We start from the raw sequence: 19,382 nt of genomic DNA, 5'->3' as shown, positions 1-19,382 counted from the left end.
GGTTTTCTAAATAGGCAGTCATGTCATCTGCAAACAGGGACAATTTGACTTCCTCTTTTCCTTATTGAGTACACTTTATTTCTTTCTCCTGCCTGATTGCCCTGGCCAGAACTTCCAACACTGTGTTGAATAGGAGTGGTGAGAGAGGGCATCCCTGTCTTGTGCCAGTTTTCAGAGGGAATGCTTCCAGTTTTTGCCCATTCAGTATGATATTGGCTGTGGGTTTGTCATCAACAGCTCTTATTATTTTGAGATATGTCCCATCAATACCTCATTTATTGAGAGTTTTTAGCATGAAAGGCTGTTGAATCTTGTCAAAGGCCTTTTCTGCATCTATTGAGGTAATCATGTGGTTTTTGTCTTTGGTTCTGTTTATATCATGGATTACGTTTATTGATTTGTGTGTGTTGAACCAGCCTTGCATCCCAGGGATGAAGCCAATTTGATCGTGGTGGATAAGCTTTTTGATGTGCTCCTGGATTGGGTTTGCCAGTATTTTATTGAGGATTTTTGCATCAATGTTCATCAGGGATATTGGCCTAAAATTTTCTTTTTTTTGTTGTGTCTCTGCCAGGCGTTGGTATCAGGATGATGCTGGCCTCATGAAATGAGTTAGGGAGGATTCCCTCTTTTTCTATTGATTGGAATAGTTTCATAAGAAATGGTACCAGCTCTTGTTTGTACCTCTGATAGAATTCAGCTGTAAATCCGTCTGGTCCTGGACTTTTTTGGTTGGTAGGCTATTAATTATTGCCTCAATTTCAGAGCCTGTTATTGGTCTATTCAGGGATACAAATTCTTCCTGGTTTAGTCTTGGGAGGGTGTATGTGTGCAGGAATTCATCCATTTCTTCTAGATTTTCTAGTTTATTTGCATAGAGGTGTTTATAATATTCTCTGATGGTAGTTTGTATTTGTGTGGGATCAGTGGTGATATCCCCTTTATCATTTTTTATTGTGTCTATTTGATTCTTCTCTCTCTTCTTCTTTATTAGTCTTGCTAGCGGTCTATCAATTTTGTTGATCTTTTCAAAAAACCAGGTCCTGGATTCATTGATTTTTTGAAGGTTTTTTTGTGGCTCTATCTCCTTCAGTTCTGCTCTGATCTTAGTTATTTCTTGCCTTCTGCTAGCTTTTGAATATGTTTGCTCTTGCTTCTCCAGTTCTTTTAATTGTGATGTTAGGGTGTCAATTTTAGATCTTTCCTGCTTTCTCTTGTGGGCATTTAGTGCTATAAATTTCCCTCTACACACTGCTTTAAATGTGTCCCAGAGATTCTGGTATGTTGTGTCTTTGTTCTCATTGGTTTTAAAGAACACCTTTGTTTCTGCCTTTATTTCATTATGTACCCAGTAGTCATTCAGGAGCAGGTTGTTCAGTTTCCATGCAGTTGAGTGGTTTTGAGTGAGCTTCTTAATCCTGAGTTCTAGTCTGATTGCACTGTGGTCTGAGAGACAGTTTGTTTTAATTTCTGTTCTTTTACATTTGCTGAGGAGTGCTTTACTTCAAACTATGTGGTCAATTTTGGAGTAAGTGCAATGTGGTGCTGAAAAGAATGTACATTCTGTTGATTTCGGGTGGAGAATTCTGTAGATGTCTATTAGGTCTGCTTGGTGCAGAGCTGAGTTCAATTCCTGGATATCCTTGTTAACTTTCTGTCTCATTGATCTGTCTAATATTGAGAGTGGGGTGTTAAAGTCTCCCATTATTATTGTGTGGGAGTCTAAGTCTCTTTGAAGTTATCTAAGGACATGCTTTATGAATCTGGGTGCTCCTGTATTGGGTGCATATTTATTTAGGATAGTTAGCTCTTCATGTTGAATTGATCCCTTTACCTTTATGTAATGGTCTTCTTTGTCTCTTTTGGTCTTTGTTGGTTTACAGTCTGTTTTATCAGAGACTAGGGTTGCAATCCCTGCTTTTTTTTGTTTTCCATTTGCTTGGTAGATCTTCCTCCATCACTTTATTTTGAGCCTATGTGTCTCTGCATGTGAGATGTGTCTCCTGAATACAGCACACTGATGGGTCTTGACTCTTTATCCAATTTGCCACTCTGTGTCTTTTAACTGGGGCATTTAGCCCATTTACATTTAAGGTTAATATTGTTACATGTGAATTTGATCGTGTCATTATGATGTTAGCTGGTTATTTTGCTCGTTAGTTGATGCAGTTTCTTCCTAGCATTGATGGTCTTTATAATCTGGCATGTTTTTGCAGTGGCTGGTAGTGGTTTTTCCTTTCCATGTTCAGTGCTTCCTTCAGGAGTTCTTATAAGGCAGGCCTGGTGGTGACAAAATCTCTCAGCATTTGCTTGTCTGTAAAGTATCTTATTTCTCCTTCACTTATGAAGCTTAGTTTGGCTGGATGTGAAATTCTGGGTTGAAAATTCTTATCTTTAAGAATGTTTAATATAGGCCCCCACTCTCTTCTGGCTTGTAGAGTTTCTGCTGAGAGATCTGCCGTTAGTCTGATGGGCTTCCCTTTGTAGGTAACCCGACCTTTCTTTCTGGCTGCCCTTAACATTTTTTCCTTCATTTCAACTTTGGTGAATTTGACAATTATGTGTCTTGGAGTTGCTCTTCTCAAGGAGTATCTTTGTGGCATTCTCTGTATTTCATGAATTTGAATGTTGGCCTGCCTTGCTAGTTTGGGGAAGTTCTCCTGGATAATATCCTGAAGAGTGTTTTCCAACTTGGGTCCATTCTCCCTGTCACTTTCAGGTACACCATTCAGATGTAGATTTGGTCTTTTCACATAGTCCCATATTTCTTGGAGGATTTGTTCTTTTCTTTTTACTCTTTTTTTCCTAAACTTCTCTTGTGGCTTCATTTCATTCATTTGATCTTCAGTCACTGATACCTTTTCTTCCACTTGATCGAATCAGCTACTGAAGCTTGTGCATGCATCACGTAGTTCTCGTGCCATGGTTTTCAGCTTCATCAGTTCATTGAAGGTCTTTTCTATGCTGTTTATTCTAGTTAGCCACTCTTCTAATGTTTTTTCAAGGCTTTTAGCTTCTTTGTGATGGGTTTGAACATCCTCCTTTAGCTCGGAGAAGTTTGTTATTACTGACCGTCTGAAGCCTTCTTCTCTCAACTCATCAAAGTCATTCTCTGTCCGGCTTTGTTCCGTTGCTGGCAAGGAGCTACATTCCTTTAGAGGAGAAGAGGCGCTCTGATTTTTAGAATTTTCTGCTTTTCTGCTCTGGTTTCTCCCCATCTTTGTGGTTTTATCTACCTTTGGTCTTTGATGATGGTGACATGAAGGTGGGACTTTGGTGTGGAGGTCCTTTCTGTTTGTTAGTTTTCCTTCTAATAGTCAAGACCCTCAGCTGCAGGTCTGTTGGAGTTTGCTGTAGGTCCACTCCAGACCCTGTTTGCCTGGGTATCACCAGCGGAGGCTGCAGAGTGGCAAATATTGCAGAATGGCAAATGTTGCTGCCTGATCCTCCCTCTGGTAGCTTCATCTCAGAGGGACACTGGGCCGTATGAGGTGTCAGTTGGCTGCTTCTGGGAGGTGCCTCCTAGTTAGGCTACACGGGGATCAGAGACCCTCTTGAGGAGGCAGTCTGCCCATTCTCAGATCTCAAACTCTTCAAAGCTGTCAGACAGGGACATTTAAGTCTGCAGAAGTTTCTGCTGCCTTTTGTTCAGCTATGCCCCCAGAGATGGAGTCTACAGAGCAGGCAGGCCTCCTTGAGCTGCTGTGGGCTCCACCCAGTTTGAGCTTCCTGGCCACTTTGTTTACCTACTCAAGCCTCCACAATGGCGGATGACCCTCCCCCAGCCTCACTGCCACCTTGCAGTTTGATCTCAGACTGCTGTACTAGCAGTGAGCAAGGCTCCATGGGCATGGGACCCTCCAAGCCAGGCACAGGATATATCTCCTGTTGTGCTGTTTGCTAAGACCACTCAAAAAGTGCAGTATTAGGGTGGGAGTATCCCAATTTTCCAGGTACTGTCTGTCACTACTTCTCTTGGCTAGGAAAGGGAATTCCCTGACCCCTTTCACTTCCTGGGTGAAGCGATGCCCCACCCTGCTTTGGCTCATGCTACGTGGGCTGCACCCACTGTCTGACAAGCCCCGGTGAGATGAATCTGGTACCTCAGTTGGAAATGCAGAAATCACCTGTCTTCTGTGTTGCTCATGCTGGGAGCTGTAGACTGGAGTTGTTCCTATTTGGCCATCTTGGAACCTCCCTCCATTTATCTTTTTAAAAAGGCATTTTTAGTTGACCTAAGGAGGTAAGTTTAGAAACAGAAAGATTAGTTAGGAGGCTCCCATTATAGGACATATTGAGGTCTCAACAAGCACTGGATTATTACACAAATTATTATCATCTCAGAGAGGAGTTAGCCCCTGAGGAGATATATTTATAGATAGCAGGAGAAAAATGGTCTGGTCAGTCATGTAAAATGCAAGATGAGAATTTTTAGAGACAAATCTTCTCAAGTCATTGTGTTCCTTAATGAATCAAAAGGTAGTGAGTGTGGAAAACAGGGAAGGAGGAGCCTGGATGATGATGACAGGACAGGAGTGGCCAGTCAGCTGGCCTGTTTGCAGTGATTATGAATGTATGATTGCCAAGCCTTTTAAGCAATAAATAACCCAAAATGTCCTTGCATAAATGAAGCTGGGAACAGCAATATTGTCAGAACCTTGTTCTTGAATTTGCCACTACCCAGGCAGGATCTCAGCATTTGTTGACACACTTCCTAGGCCAGACTGTTGATGTCTCCAAGTCAGAAAGAAGAGAGAAATAAACTTGTAAATAGGATCATGTCAGAAATGTGTGTGTGTGTGTGTGTGTGTGTGTGTGTGTGTGTGTGAGAGACAGAGAGAGAGAGAGAGACTGACTTTTCAGTTTATTCCAAGCCATGGTAGTACTTTTGTTCGATTTTTTTTTCTGCTTCTCTTAGGTAACAAAAGGGTAAATTAAAATACAATAAAAATATTACAGAGGGAATAAAGTCAAAAGAACAGCATTCTCTTGGCATTTGTTTCAAGGTTGCAAAATGTAGAGTGTCTTGACAGCATCGAGAGAGATTTTTCTCTTTTAAACTAGGTGTCACAGAATGTGCTTCATTTAAGCAAATCAATATCTTTAATTCCAGCATGTTGCTCTGGATTTAGTGCCTGATTTCCAGGGAAATGTAGAAAAAGTCAAGCCTCATAAGTTTTGCATACTTTCCATGAAAAAGGCAGCAGAAGACTAAGGGAGGTTCAGTGTCTATTTTTAGGAACAATTTAATTCTTTTCTACTTCTTGGCAGAATATGGACTGCCTGGGAAGCAGTAAGGCATTTCAGAAAAATAAAGCCAAGAAGAGGATACGAAGCTTTGAGTGTGGGGACTACGGTTGTAAATATGGCCTGCGAAAGCCTCACTGAGAAAGTGACATTGAATAAAGACATGCAGGAGACAAGAAGGTGAGCCAGGTAGAAATGGGAAAGAGGATCCTGGGCAGACAGAGCAGAAAAGCCAAAGGCTCTGAGCTTGGAGCAGGCTTGCTATGCCCAAAGAATGAGGAGTTGAGTATGGCTGGAATGGCAGGAGAGAGTAGAGGATGAGGTCAGAGATAAGGGTGTTCAGATCATGTAGGGCTTTCTGGCTCATTTTAATGAACTGAGCTTTCATTCTGAGTGACAGGGGAACCTCTCAGGGGGTGTTGAGCAGAAGGGTGACATGATCTACCTTACACACTAAGAGGATCCCTCTGATCTGTGTTAAGAATATCTCAAAGGGGAACAAGATAGAATCAGGGAGCAGAATTAAGAGGTGATTGCAAGATTCCAGTGGAGAGATTATGGTAGCTTGAACCAGGATTGGAATCAGTGTCAGTGGCAACAATTGTAAGATCTGATTGTTTTGTTGAAGTAGAAATGACAAAGATTTGCTGATGGGCTGGATGAGGAATGTAAGAGAAAAATGTAATTTTTGATGATAAGTCCAAGGATTTGGGTAGAAACTCTCAGAAGAACATAGTTGTTATTAACTGATATGGGGGAGGCTGTGGGAGGACCCAGTGTAGGGGACCAGAGATCAGGAGTTTAGGACATGCTAAGTTTAAGATATCCATTATATATTCAAAGGGAGATGTTGCAATTGATGTATGTCTGAAGATAGGGGTAGAGGTCCAGGCTGGAGATACAGATAGGGGAATTGTCAATTTAAATAATAATGTAAAGTCATGAGATGAAATGAGCTCAGTGAAGGAGTGAGGATATACAGTTAAACCTTCAACAACACAGGTTTGAACTGCGCTAGTTCACTTATACATGGATTTTCTTCCACCTCTGCCACCCCTGAGACAGCAAGACCATCCTGTCCTCTTCCTCTTCCTCAGCCTACTCAATGTGAAGACAATATGAGGATGAAGACCTTTATGATGATCCACTTCCAGTTGATGAATAGCATATATATTTCACTTCCTTATGATTTTCTTAATAACATTTTATTTTCTCTAGCTTGCTTTATTATAATAATATAGAAGTATATAACACAAATAAGATATAAAATATGTGCTAATTGATGGTTTATGTTACTGGCAAATCTTCTGGTCAGTAGTAGGCTATTAGCAGTTAAGTTTTTGAGAGTCCAAAGTTATACATGGGTTTTTGACTGTGTGGGGAGTCAGCACACCTAACCCTGTGTCCTTCAAGGGTCAACTGTATATTCGAGAGAGTAACTTTAAAACTTGGCCCAGGAGCCTCCAATTTTTGAATTTAATAGCCTTAATTATGGGGGAATGAGGCGGTTGAAGGAGATGAGGGAATGAATGAAAGAAGAAACTGCTTATCTAAGATGTCATGTTAGATTTTACATTCCTGCATTGTCTCATTTTTTTCTATGCACTAAGGCCAAAGGATCACCCACCCATTTATCCATCCATCCATTCATCCATCCATCCATCCATCCATCCATCCATCCATCCACCCACCCACCCATCATGCCTTTCTGTTTCATGGCATATGTGAAAGAGCATTGAGCATTTTAGAAAAATGAGATTCTCAAATTCGCTTTGTTTCTAACTCCTCACCTAGACCCCAGGCAAACTTGACCTCATTTTCTCCGTTAGTCAATTGAGAAGACTGCCTTATGGAATGTCTAAAAGCATGCCCTTCTCTGACATTCTGTGATTTTTAGGAATCCTAGAAAAATTTGGGAGTCCTTATTTGAGTCCTCTAACGAGTCTGATATGGTTTGGCTGTGTCCCCACCCAAATCTCATCTTGAATTGTAGTTCCTATAATCCCTAGGTGTCATGGGAGGGACCCAGTGGGAGGTAATTAAATCATGGGTGCAGTTACCTCCATACTGTTCTTGTGATAGTGAGTGAGTTCTCACGAGATCTGATTGTTTTTTAAGGGACATACCCCTTCACTTGGCTCTCATTCTTCACCTTCCCACTGCTATGTGAAGAATGACATGTTTGCTTCTCCTTCTGCCACAATTGTAAGTTTCCTGAGGCCTCCCCAGCCCTGCAAAACTGTGAGTCAACTAAACCTTTTTCCTTTATAAATTACCCAGTCTTGGGCAGTTCTTTATAGTAGCGTGAGAATGGACTAATACAGAGTCCAACTAGATAAATAGAGAATTGCTCATTTGTTTCTTACCACTTCTTGTATTCCTGATTGTGTATAAAAGGGGACACATACTAAATAATGAATCTTCTGAGTCTCCTGTCTCTAGGTTCCCAAGTCCATTTTCGTCCAAATTCCTTGAGCTTTTCTTTGCTCTGAGGATGACTTTGCTGTATTGAGGTGCTAACATGCAGATGTGGGAAGGTTTGCTGAACAGGCAATTTGGGGAGCAGAGTGTCACATTGTTCAGGGGGGCGAAACATGAGCAGTTTTCATTGGGACAACTTGCTCATGGATGCTTGCCAGTTGGCTCATCTCTTCTTATGGTATTATTATTTTAGGGTCAGGAAAAGGCCAGCAGGTTGAAAAAAAATGCGTCTTAGAAGTCTTCTTTGTCATCTGTCAAGATGCAACAGTGCTTATGCATATGCATGATATACCATCAACTTGTCTCTTAGTTTGACCTCTATGGTGTCTCCTTAGGCAACAGGAGCTGGTTCTTCCACAACTGTAGACCAAAGAGCCTTTTAGCTACCCTGTCTCAAATATCTTACCAAGTTCAAGACTTAGACCTTGGAGGTGGGGGTACTTCTTGGGACCTTTATACCATTCTACCTTTACCTCATGATGACAACCCTGTATCTTTACATTAATTGCCTCTGCCCTTCAAGCCCTCTGCTTATTGCTAGTAAATATTATTAAAATAACTGACCACACGCAATATCTGGATATATCAGTCTTAGCCCTGGGTCACCTTGGTGGCTCCAGTTATTGGTGATCTGTTTGAAGCTTTGGCATGGGCCAAAGCTTGGGTTTGGCCGTTGCCTTCCAGGCAGATACTGGGCCTCTGGCCATGAACATCTTTATTTATCATCTTCCTTTCAACCTCTTTCAGGCAAAGCCATTGTCATAATAGAGTAGGTGCAATTTATTTTGGTCTTGGCAAAGGAATGTCCCCATTCTCCAGGCTTTCATCTTCTTTCTCCCTCTTTCTCTGACATTATTTGTCAAATGATCTAAAGGTAATTTTTAATACACTTACATCACGCTGAAGCTAAGTTCTGCGGGATTATAAATGATTAAATATCTTCTAGTCATCCACCTGCACAGTCTGTAACAAATTATCACAAAAAGGAGATTAATTCCTTTATGACTTTTGAATAAGAAAATGATAAGACAATGTCCTGCAGCTGTTAGAACCAAAATCCTCTCGCATTTCTGAAAAATTGTTGTTTTATGGTAAGGGCTTGAATCTCTCCTTCAAAGGTCATTTAGAAGGTATTTACTGAGACCTCCTGGCATATTAGCTCTGTGTAGTGCTGCAAAACTTGCCTAATCCTCATATTCACACGGAGAGCTTTGCAGAAATACACATTATTAGTTCCACCTCAGACCTCCTGAACCAGAATTTCTGTGAGTGGACCCCAGGAATAGGAATTTTTGGAAAGTTCCCCAATCAATTTTCTAATGTAGCCAGTCCATAAAACCGTTTTGGATTCTCTGCTATAGAGAATGTGAGAGGAAGAGAGGTAGACTCCTTGCCTGAAGAGAGTTACCATTTCACAGGATTTACATGGTATGCACGATTGTGCCACTGCACTCCAGCCTGGGTAAGAGAGCAAGACCTTTTCAAAAAAGAAGGAAGAAAGGAAGGAGGGAAGGAAGGAGGGAGGGAGGGAAGGAGGAAGGGAGGAAGGAAAAGAAGTAGACTGTTCCAAAGGGAAAGACTTAGGGGTGGCTTCCTGAGGGCATAGGTGAAGAAGGAAACTGTCCATTATATAGAAGTGGGGGTAATAAGTGGTTAAACTTTGTCTAAGTGCATGAGGAATGGAGATTCCTCTCTATCGTGTATCTATTATCTCTATCATCTATCTTTCTATTTATCATCTATTCTGTCATCTATCTATCCATGTATCATCTGTCTATATCTTCTCTCTCCTATTATCTATCTATCTATCTATCTATCTATCTATCTATCTATCTATCATCTATCTATCTATATCTATCTATCTATCTATATCTATCTATCATCTATCTATCTATATCTATCTATCATCTCTATGTATCTAACTACCTATCTATCTATCTCTATCATCCCTATCAATCAATCATCGATAGATGAATCTATCTAATATACTTTCTATGAATCTATCTAATATAATGTATCTAACTGTATTGGGTTGACTTTAAGTTTTATCACTAAGCATCTTTCCAGCACACATGAGTTGAGCAAGGGTCAGTCATCCTGGATTTGAGCCCTAGCTCTGTTTTGTTAACTGTTTGATTTAAAATACATATCTTCTTGATAGGTCTTGGTTTTCCCATCTGTGAGTGAGAAGACTGGATTTGGTGACCTCTAGGTTCACCTCCAGCTCCTATACTCTATGAGAATATATGAGTCCACTTTCCTGCCCTAGCAAAAACAGACTAGTGGCCATAGTGAAATCTTTCTTCCCTGTTAAAGGGTCTGGCAGACCTTAAGTCTTCATCCTGAATGCGAGTTGCTGTTTATCAGAGATTGAGGTGGGAAAAGTCTATGCATTTTGGCTGAACTTTCATTGAACACAGAACAAACTGTGGAAGGTGATTAGTTCTAAAAAGACTACATGTCAGCTCTGAGCTCTTCTTGGTATCATTTGTGTATTCCTGTCAAAAGTAGATGCAGGGAACAGCAACAGTAGTGTATTGGGTAATTATAGTGAATGGATGTGATACTTTATTTGCAAGGAATCCTACTCATCATTGTCCGTAGTAATTGACAGAGCAGTGCCATTTACCAACAAGGGTTTACTGAGTAGCTATTTGGCAAGCCTTGTGCTAATTTGAATCAACATGCATACCTCAAGTTGAAATGCTCTGAAAATTTTGTTTGTTGCAATCTTGCCTTTCTTATTATGTCAAACAGACAAAAGGTAAGAACCATCTTATATTTCCTGAACCATCCAGACTGAGGGAGTTGGGCTGTTGGTGACAGGGAGGCTTCAGGGTGGGTGTCAGGCCATTCTCTTTGAGTTGCCTATGAGTCCTCTATGAGTCATGCCCAGCATCCCATTTATGCCTTTGGTTCAGCTATTCATACATTAAAAGGGATTTTTTTTTTTTTTTTTTTTTTTTTTGCCTGGTCAAACCCAGCTACTCGTTGTCACTTAAAACCTGCCTTCTCCAAGAAGCTTCTGAGGCTAATCTCAATGGGCACAGTGTTTCCCTTGTCTCTGACCCAGTTGTACTTTGTGCTATTTACTGAGCATCTAATGGGTGCCAGGCACTGTGTGCTAAACACCCATCTCTATTGCATTGCCTTACCTCTGTTAGAAGCACTAGGATATTAGTCACATTTTTCAGAAAAGGAAATTTAGAATGTGAATTCATTTGTCTGAGATGTCAGAGCTACTATGAAGTGGTGTCAAGATTGAAAACCAGATCAGCCTGGATTTGGACTTCTTTACTCTCTTGCCACGTCTTTCTTGGCCCTCCTGATATACCCACTAACCACATGGCACCCCAGGTTTGTCTTGGGCCTGACCCACAACAGCTTTGCACACATGAGAGAGTCACTACTCATGTTTCTTTGTCTGTCCTACAGCTCTGAGATTGGTGTTGCCCAGTCTCTTTTTTAGTAGACAGTTGTGGAGCTGAGTGGAAGTGGTATGTCTGGTTGCCACTGAGCTGGGTGTGTGGACTTGGGGAATGGGAAGAGAATGATTGCAAGTCCACCCAGGCACATGCCACCCCTCTCCCACAGGCATCACCAATGTTTTGTCTCTAGGCACTCATTGAAAAGAAGCTTTGAGAACCAAAGCATTGGCTTCTGAATATAGGAAAATTAAATACCTGCCCCTTAATAGAAAGCAAATTCTCGCTGTCTGTGTTTGTGTACAATAAGGAGGGTGGGGTGGCAAAAGGGGTAACCATTTCTGTGAGTAAGAAATAAGACATAAGAGCTTACTGGAAAAATTCTCTTTTTTCCCCTAGAATTAATTTAATCATCTAAAGAAAATTTTACTTATTGGGGACCAATTCTTCTAATGATTCAACAATGTCTCTCTCTCTCTCTTTCTCTCTCTTGTTCTCTCAATGAAAAAAGACAACCCTGTTATGAAAAGGAAATTAGCTGCAGATAGTAGAAGCCTGGAACAGGTCCTTTGAGCCATTTCTAGCAGATACTTATGATTTGATCCTATGCAAATGCAAAGCTTCAGTGGACAGGCTGCTCTAAGATCACTACTGTCTCAGCCATTACAAAAATGGTGAAGAACAATACTTTAGAGAGATGCATCTGATGTTAAATTACTTCCAATTTTTTTTTTAAATCTGGGGAGAGTTCGGTTTCCAGACATCAGATGCAAGATTATAAAGACACAAGAGTTTCATTTCCAGCACTGTTTATATAAATTTAAGGATCCAATGCAAAAGCAAATTAGAAAATGCCTCCTTAGAGTTTGTTTGATTATATTAACAGGGAAACAAATACCTCAAACCTGCTAGGTTTTTGCTTGTTTCTGTATTTACCACAGAAATGAATACTAGATCAATTGTGCCTTAGCAGCTTGAAAAATGCACTGGGGCTTCATTTTACATTCAAGACAAATGATGTCTCTTTTATTTTGCATTTAAAATAGGAATGTTGCATCAATAACCCTGGTCTAACCTCACCCAGCACCTGCAAAGGGAGACAGAGAAGCCAGCATAATTGAGTATGTGACTTTACCTCGAAACAAGGGACAAGGGCAAATGTAGTTTTATCCTTGCAAGAGGTTTTTGGAAGGAGACAGTTCTTTTTTCTTTAAGGATGACTGCATTCCTCAGTTGAATTCTGTAGCTTCATGACTAAGGCCAACAATTTAAAGAGTGGACCTGAAGCCATGGTGACAGCAGAGAGGCTGTCAGTCATCACAAAGCACCTGGACTGTGTAAGGCTGAGGATGCTACACCTGCGTGGCACTGGGTCACATGTCATCTTCTATGCCCTTGTGCCAGCTCTGTGTTGTAAGAAGAAAAATGGCTTGATGTCCCCTTCCAGCAAATGAGGAAGTTGAGACCCAGAGAGGTGAAGGAACTTGCTTGCAGCCACACAACATGTTGTGGGGAGGGGTGGTTCAGTGGGGGACTCTGAGGCTGCTGCTGCAGCCTCCACACCTCCACTCCACTTTGCCTGGAGATGTTGGCTTTGCTCAGGGTTTGACTTTCACTCTTTCCCTGTCAAAGCTCGACTGCTCTGCATCTCTAGAATGTCCTGGGTGAAACCTGATGAAGTGTTATCGAGCATTAAGAGGTGATGATTGGGATATCTGGTGGATAGATTCTGGCTTTAGGATCAAATAGAACTAGGTTTGCCTCCTATGTGATCTTAGGCAAGATACTTAAAACTCTCTGATCTTGGCATTTTCATCATTGAAATGGAAATAACAATATGTATCTCAGATGAAATGGAATGATACACATTAAGGATACAATAGTCAATCATTGTAAGCCCCCAGTTTCATATTGCCATGATTGTCTTCAATGGTTAAATCCAGAAGGATTCAATGGAAGATGAAGTTATGATCCCAGTGAAGGCAATTTTGGGGGTGCTGTTGGGAGGCTAACATCATATCTCATGGGAATCTACTTCTTACCACCCCAGCTGAAGCATAGTAGTGGAATTTCAAAATAGAAAAGATTATTGGGGACCTGTGTTTAACCCAACTTCATTTTGTGTGGGGCTCCTTGAGGCTCAGAGAGAGGAAAGGAAATGCAGAATGTAAGTGAAGGGAGAAAGAGGGAAGCAAGGAGAGTGGTCCAGAATTTCAAGGCACAGTGTGCAGGCTGGCTCTGCACAGCAGCCCTGGGATAAGAAGGGGGCAATCACTTTCCAGGAATTAGAGAAAGACAGCAGCCAGCCCATCTGCCCAGGGGGCTGTGAGTGCCTGGACAGTGATGTTTTGTTAATTAGTACAAAGGTTCCACCTGAGCTGGAGGAGGTCCTGCCAAGTACTCTTCCTGGAGCTAGAAAACTTGGGCTGGGATCTGGGCACTGCTAGAGTGAGTCCTCTCTTTCCTTTGAGACTGTTTTATTTGCATAAAACAGAGTGTGGCTTCCTCACTGTTCACAGGGTTGCTGTAGAATCCAATGAGACCATGGACGTAAAAGATGCACAGCACATTGTGAAATGCTGACACTGCCCGTGGCTAGTCTTGGAGCTTCCTCTTTCTCTGGACTTCATTCATTGCTCCTCTAGCTACCTTTAAGGCTAGCTCAGGTGAATCTCCTTTTGTCCTGGCCTTCCTGGTGATCCTGAGATTGCCTTGCTTACCTCTGCTATCTTAGTATTTAAGTCTGTGCTATGTGCATTCGGTGGTTCCAGGAGGACTCTGGTTGTAAGTGACAGGAAACCAACTCAGGTTTACTTGAGTTGGGGGAAAGGAGAAAACACTTCTGTATTCATGAAAATTAGAAGTTCAAAAGTAGTTCTGGCTTCATCTCCCTCTTTCAGCTCTGCTTTTGTCTTTTCAGCTCCATTCTCAAGCAGGCTGTGATGGTTAATAGTGAGTGTCAACTTGATTGGATTAAAGGATGCAAAGCATTGTTCCTGGGTGTGTCTGTGAGGGTGTTGCCAAAGAAGATCGACATTTTAGTCAGTGGAGTGGAAGAGGCAGACTCACTCTCAATCTGGCACCATCTAATCTGCTGCCAGTGAGGCTAGAATAAGCCAGGCAGAAGAACGTGGAAGGACTAGACTTTCTGAGTCTTCGAGCCTTCATTTTTCTCCTATGCTGGATGCTTCCTGCCCTCCAACATAGAACCTCAAGTTCTTCAGCTTTTGGACTCTTGGATTTACACCAGTGGTTTGCCAGGGGGCTTTTGGGCCTTTGGCCATGGGCTGAAGGCTGCACTTTCAGCTTCCCTATTTTTGAGGTTTTGGGACTCGAACTGGCTTCCTTGCTCCTCAGCTTGTAGACAGCCTATTGTGGGACTTCACCTTGTGATCATGTGAGTCAACACACATTAATAAACTCCCCTTCATATACACATCTATCCTACTAATTCTGTCCCTCTAGAGAACCCTCACTAATACACAGGCTCTATTTATGCAGTGGCCAAGACATGTATCTGACAGCCTTGGGCTTGTGTTCTACCAGCTTGACACCTGTTTGGAAAGAGGAGGGTCTCTTTTTCCAATAATTCGAGCAAAAGTTCCAGGATTGAATCTTACTGGTCAGATGTCTCGTCTGAGCCAGTCATATTCCACTGTCACCCAGATAATGGAATATGATATCTGACTGGAGATGTGTAATGTTTAACCCTCTGGAGCAGATTTTAGGATCATCTGCCCCTATACAACATTACCACATGTACTGAGTGGAGGTGGTGTGTGTGTGCCTGTGTGCGTGCGTGTGTGTGTGTGTGTAAGAGAGATTCATTTAAGGCTAGAAATTTGCTTTAGAAAACCCAAAGGTATAATAAATGGAAAGTCTCCAAAGTAAACTAAACTTATTGACCAGATAAACCAACTAGAAGATAGAAAACCAGTGTCTAATAAGATTCTTTCCTTGCAGGTTGACTTCTATCCTGACAGAATCAGAACTCATGCTGGCTCTTGCCTTTCTTCTTCCTCCTTTTAAATGGCTCTCTTCCTGGTTCTTTGATCTCTGCTTCTCTCAGTCTTTCCCCCTCCTTCTCTTCAGGCTCCTGGGTAAGAACAGGAGAGAGACTGCTAAGGCAGGTGCCTGGCTGCACCTGGTGCCCTGCAGAGCTCCTCCCTCTCCACAGAGGCGTGTAGGACCTCCATGGAAATCTCTGGTATCAGTGCCAGGAACTGTTTTCACTCGCCCTGCGCCTAAATCCCAGCCACTCTGTTCTGTTGTTTCTGTTTCTATCTGAGTATCTGATCCTAACTTTAAAAATCCTTTCTTCACTCCCCACTTTCTCCCAGGTACTATCTGAATGCTCTGTTCCTATTGCAGCAAAGTTTTTCAAATCAGTTATTCAAAACCACATCACCACTTTCTCACCTTTATTCTCTCTTCATCCCAGTGATGTTCAAAATTCCATCCACACTACTTGACTGAAACTACTTTTGTCAAAGTCACCAATATGTACATGTTTCTGAAGCCAGTGGCCACCTCTTCATTCTCATCTAACCCAGCCAGTCAGCCTCACTTGGTGTAATTGATCCCTCCGTCCTCCTTAAAACACTTGACTCTCTGCCTATCCACCAACCTCACTTGCCGCTATTCCTTAATTTCCTTGGTTGGTACTTTCTCCTCTTCATGACCCTTAAGGATTAGGAGGCTCCAGGGGCTAGTCTTTGGCCATCTCTTTACCTAAGAGCATCTCCCTGGATGCCCTTATTACCAAATATTTGGTAATATTGCTTATGACTCCCAAATATCTACCTTAAACCTAGACTTCTCCCATGAATTCAAGTTTGTATTTCTAAATGCTTTATTTACATTTTCACATGGATGTTTAACAGCTACTCCCTGAACTTACATCTGAGTCTCCTCATGTTAATAAATGGCACTGGCCAGGTACGGTGGCTCACGCCTGTGATACCAGCACTTTGGGAGGCTGAGGTGGGTGGATCACGAGGTCAAGAGATTGAGACCATGCTAGCCAACATGGTGAAACCCCGTCTCTACTAAAAATACAAAAATTAGCTGGGCGTGGTGGCGCATACCTGTAGTCCCAGTTATTCGAGAGGCTGAGGCAGGAGAATCACTTGAACCTGGGAGGCAGAGGTTGCAGTGTGCTGAGATTGCGCCACTGCACTCCAGGCTGGCAACAGAGCAAGACTCCATCTCAAAATAAATAAATAAATAAATAAATAAATAAATAAATAAATAAATAAATAAATAAAAATAAAAAATAAAAATAAGTGGCACTAATATTTACCCAGTTATTCCAGCTTAAACAATCTGGATATTATTTGAGATTCCTTTTTTCCCCCTATCTTCTTCTTGCTAACCCCATGTACCAGCATGCTCTAAAAAATACCTAAAACATGGAAGTAACTTTGGAATTGGGTAATACATACAGTCTGGAAGAATTTTGAGGAGGTACATAATAGAAAAAGCCTAAATTGCCTTGCAGAGCCTGTTGCTAGAAATGTGAATGTTAAAGTTGCTTCTGGTGAGGTCTCAGATGGTAATAAAGAACATGATATTGAAAACTGGAGAAAAAGTGATCCTTGTCAAAGTGGCAGAAAACTTGGATGAACTGCACACTATTTGTGAAAAGTAGAACTTGTGAGTATGAACTTCGATATTTAACTAGGAAATTTTCAAGAAAAGTGTTGAAGGCCAGGTGCGGTGGCTCAAACCTGTAATCCTGGCACTTCGGGAGGCCGAGGCAGGCAGAGCACTAGGTCAGCAGTTGGAGACCAGCCTGCCCAACATGGTGAAACCCTATCTCTACTAAAAACACAAAAAATTAACTAGGCATGGTGGTGCGGCCTGTAATCCCAGCTACTTGGGAGGCTGAGGCAGGAGAATTGCTTGAACCCAGGAGGCAGAGGTGCAATGAGCTGAGATCATACCACTGCACTCCAGCCTGGGCAACAGAGCAAGACTCCATCTTGGAAAAAAAAAAAAAAAAGAGAGAAAAGTGTTGAAGGTATGGCCTGGTTTCTCCTTTTTGCTTATAGTAAAATGCAAGAGGAAAGGAAGAAATTGAAGAAGAAATTGTTAAGCAAAATGGAGCCAGAACTGGAAGATTTGGAAAATTCTCAGCCTACTCATATTGCAAAAAATGAGAAGGTATGTTATGAAGAGAACACTCAAGGGTGTGGCTGAACAACAATTCACTAAAGAGATTAGATGTGTAACTTGAGGATCTAATAAACTTTCTTAGTAGAAATGCTGCCAGCTTGAACTGAAGGGGTCAGAGATAGGATGAAATGAAGGAAGGCTGTTGGACTTCTAGGATTCTATGCATGAACTATGTCTTACTGATTTTAATCCTATATCCTCAATCTGTCTACCTCTCCATCTCCACCTTATTATTCTGGTCCACACTACCATCGATTCTTTGTGTTGCCACCATCTCTTCAGTGGCCTCATAAATGTTCTTCATATTTACATCTTGTCTCTCACCTACCCCAACATATATTCTACATAGCAGCCAGAATAAGTTTTTTACAAATGTAAATCACATCTTTTCACGCACCTGCCCAAAATACTTTGACATGTTCTCATCATGCATAATATAAACCATGATCTTTAAGGCCGTACTTATGGGCTCCTCACTACTTCTTGATATAATCTTCTCCCCAACTCTGATCCATCCACACCAGTTTTCATTGCTGTTGTTGCTATTCCTCAAATAATCCAGGCTTTCTTCTGCCTTAGGGCATTTACACTTTCTATTTTCTCTGCCTAGAAAGTATTTCCACCAGAAATTTACTTCTGTTTTTTTCTCCAAATTAGGTATCAGCTCAAATATTGCCTCCTTCGAGAGGGCTACCCAGGCCACTTGGTGCTATAGATATTATTTTACAAATGGAAACAGAACGATCCAGGAAGGGTAACAATTTGTCTGAGGCCCCAAAGCTAGAGAGTGTAGTGGGACCCAGGATGAGAGGGCATGGTTGTGACCTCCTAGCTCAGGGCTTTTGCTGCCTGAACCCATTGAGTACACATACAAGTGCTAATTCCACTCATCCTGGGGAAGACAGTGGGATTACTGAAGCCTCTTCTCTTGTCTGTCTGTTGCATCTAGGGAAGGCCCCCTGACTTGGAGCCAAGCCAGTGGGATGCTCTTTGTATTCCTCCTCCATCCGTCTTGGTTTGATTATTATGCGGTGAATGGCTGGCTCTTGAAAGATTACAACTCAGCTTGGGCCAGTGAGATGCAGAGTGCAGTGGGGCATTCTGAGTGTCAGCCAGAGATCAGAAACAGCCTCTGAAATGGAGACAGCCAGAGCCGTTCTCACTTTGTCATGAAGGCAGACATAGCCACAAACCCTAAAGGTGGCTTAGATGCTGCACAACCTGCTGGTCTACCTGAAAATTTCCCTTCTCCACAGGGCACTAGCTGGCTTCCTTGTGGTTCTAACAGCAAAGCAGGGGACAGTCACAACTCCCCTAGTCACGCTAGCTAGCCTGACACATCACCACACCTGCACAGACATGAGACCTCCCCTTCCTCCCCTCTCCCCTTCACCCACCTTCTGACTCCTAGCTTCTCCTGCAGGAAGGCTGCATCCCATTTCCTCCAGAAAGATTCCCAGTGTGTTGGGCTTGATTTGAATTCTGACTTGATCTTTCTTCTCATCCCGTTTCTCAATCCCAGTGGCTTTACTCTGTGCTTGGAGGGCTTCTCCACTCCCCAGTGCTACAGACTATCAGAGAACAGCAGGACTTAGACACCCACAGGGCCAGAAAATAAATAGGCAAAGCCATTGGGATTTTGTTTGCCAGGATAACAGTGCACAGGAGACCAGAAACCTTCACTGGAAGGAAGATCCCTGGCCTGGATGAAGAGATCGAATTGAGGATCCCACCTGCTTTGATATCTTGAATACCATTTTACCTGATCAGGAGCAGGAGAACTGCTGGGAGGTTTATCCATCACTTTTCTTTACTCTTTCATTGAGTCACTGGTCTAGAACCACTTAGTCAGAAATGATGGAATATTTCAATATCATGGATTCAGAAGGCAGTGGCCACAGCAATCATTCTCTGACCCAGTGGCTGGCTCATTTATGGCCTCAATGAACTGAAGGACAAAGGACCCTGACAAGCACTGGAGAGGCAAAGTTTGCTCTGATTGCTCTGGCCAGGGTTGGTTCTGCCTAACTGCCCTGGGTGGCCTCTGAGGGG

This window comes from Hylobates moloch, unplaced genomic scaffold (genome assembly GCF_009828535.3).
Source record: "Hylobates moloch isolate HMO894 unplaced genomic scaffold, HMol_V3 SCAFFOLD_6, whole genome shotgun sequence".
NCBI classification, from domain to species: Eukaryota; Metazoa; Chordata; class Mammalia; order Primates; family Hylobatidae; genus Hylobates; species Hylobates moloch.
Note: the sequence above shows the minus strand (reverse complement) of the source record.